The 2,679-nt window shown below is 36.9% G+C and overlaps 1 pseudogene; it reads left to right on the forward strand.

Annotated features, from left to right (window-relative positions):
• The first annotated feature begins 1,121 nt into the window (after positions 1 to 1,121).
• LOC143645919 (olfactory receptor 5AN1-like) lies at positions 1,122 to 2,059 on the forward strand (annotated as a pseudogene).
• Positions 2,060 to 2,679: the final 620 nt, after the last annotated feature.

The following is a 2,679-nucleotide window of genomic DNA, read 5'->3' on the forward strand; positions in this document are numbered from 1 at the left end:
ACACCAGCACGTGGGTAAAACTGGATTTAGTGTGATTAAGCTCCTGGAAAATATTAATAAAAACAAAAGCATTTCAGAACCCAAACCCCAAAGCCCAAATGCTTAAATATACTACCAAGCTATTTGCAATTACACAAAATGCCCTCACACAAAAATGATAGGGCAAATGGTGAACTGAACTCACCCATCTTTAGAATGATTAAAATGAAAGCTTTCAGAGAAGACTGATTCCATAAATTTATTGGGTACACAAAACCAAAAGGTTTTGCCTTGACAAATTTATCAACACTGAAATTTTGATGTTAATTTTCAAGCCAGTTTGTAAATACTGCATTAAATATAGATTGATATATATTTTATGTATTATACCTATTATGTTTTATAAAGCATATGTTGTAAAGTTGTCATGAATAGGGGCAACAATTCTGAAAACTAAAAGAAGATATTGTAGGGTGGGCCATGGCGACTCAGCAGGCAGAGTTCTTACCTCCCATGCCAGAGAGTTGGGTTTCATTCCCAGTACCTGCCCAGGAAAAAAAAAGTAAAAGAAGACATTTTAAAAATTTCATTGGCATTATGGAGCAGAAATTTTATTTAAAAATTAATCAGGAAGCTGCCACTGATACTTGCACTATTATACAATTGCAGTTACATAATGAATTAACAGAAATATATATACTTTTTCACCTTAAAATGCTTTTAATAGGGTGCATGGGTGGTTCAGTGGCAGAAAGCTCACCTTTCACGCAGGAGACCCAGGTTCAATCTCTGGGCCATGCACTCCCCCAAAAAAGCTATTAATAGAGCCATTGATCTCTACCTTATGTTTACTAATAGCATATGTACTAATATAGTTTTAGAGCTTCCACTCAACTTTTGAAACTCCATATTCTCTTGAGACCACATAAATTCATTTAGACCTTGAAACACTGAAAAGCTACTTTTTGACTACTCTGAGGTGAAAAGATGGGCTATTTTTTTAACAGAAAGGTATCAAAGTACTTATTTTCAAGAGATCATTGTGGGGAAAGTTAGCACATATGAAAATGATAATGATATGAATTCTCCTGGCTCATCAGTACAGACCCTTGTTTTCTTCTGATTTTAGAAACACCAAGGCAATGATTGGAGGAGGAAATATTACACGGATCACCTACTTCATCCTCTTGGGATTCTCAGATTTTCCCAGCATCTTAACAGTGCTCTTTGTTATACTCCTGTTGATCTATATTACGACTGTGACCTGGAACTTATGCCTCATTGTCTTAATAAAGATGGATTCCCACCTCCACACACCCATGTACTTCTTCTTCAGTAACCTGTCCTTCATAGATAGCTGCTATGTTACCTCCACAGCCCCAAAGATGCTCTTCAACTTCTTCCAGGAGAAGCGAACAATCAGCTTTGTGGACTGCATGCTTCAGTACTTCATCTTTTCAACCATGGGACTGAGCAAGTGTTGTCTCCTGACAGCTATGGCTTATGACCGATATGCCGTCATTTTTAAGCCACTGTTCTATTCATCCATCATGTCACCCAGCCTCTGCAGTCGGATGACACTGGGATGAGTCTGTATGGTTGGACTCTCTGGTTCTTTATCCCAATTGTGTGTCTTGCTTCAGCTCCACTTCTGTGGACCGAATGTGATCCACGACTTCTGTGACTTGCCTCAATTGTTAAAATTGTCCTGCACTGATCCTTTTTTTGTACAGATCATGCTTGCTATATTAATAATGACCTATGGGTTACCAAATGTTATAATTATCATGCTATCTTATAGTTATATTGTCATCTCTATTATGAAGATCACTTCAGCTAAAGGCAGGTCCAAGGCTTTTAACACCTGTGCTTCTCATGTAACCACTGTTTCCCTCTTCTATACATCAAGTTGGTTTGTCTATTTGAGTTCCAGTATTGGTGGTTCCTCCAGTTTTGACAGATTTTCATCGTTTTTTACACTATATTCATTCCCATGTTGAATCCAGTAATTTACAGTCTGAGAAAGAAAGAGATTAAAGAGGCATTGAAGAGGTTGCAAAATAAAATAAGGCACTGCTAAGGTAGCAACTTATGAGCAGGTGATAGTTTTAGCTGGTCAAAATCAATCACCATAACCCATAATAATAGCATAACAAATGAAAATTAATACAATTCATACAGTGCATGTAAATGATGTGATTTGAAACAGATAATATGCCATTATGGACCAAAAATTGAAGCATCTTAGGTTTATGTCTTGGAATTCATTATGTTTACCCTGCTTTTTGGAATGGGCAATTTATGTATTAACTTAACCTTAATTACTTGTGATCCAGAAGGTATTTTATTTTGTGATTAGGGCCCTTTCAATTTAAGGCCTTTTTTCTTAGAGATTGGTGGTTCCAGAGTCCTTCATGAACCTAAAAACCTTGCCACCTAAATATTCTGATGCAGCATAATCCAGACACAGTGGTGATCAATGATTGCTCTGTGTTTGTGGCCAGAGGAGATAGAGTAGAGAGAGAGTTTATGGCTTTGGACAGAGCAAAGCTCAATTTGGAAATTGAGTTGTTTATGCTTAGTGGAAAGCTCAGTCTTCAATAGTTAAGGTCTATGTAAGACTTCTCACAGTGGTAATCATCTAATTAGCTTTTCATTGCATTTTTTTGCATTGCATTTCTGCAGAAAGTCATTTCTGCA

The sequence above is a fragment of the Tamandua tetradactyla genome, chromosome 9, assembly GCF_023851605.1.
Source record: "Tamandua tetradactyla isolate mTamTet1 chromosome 9, mTamTet1.pri, whole genome shotgun sequence".
NCBI classification, from domain to species: Eukaryota; Metazoa; Chordata; class Mammalia; order Pilosa; family Myrmecophagidae; genus Tamandua; species Tamandua tetradactyla.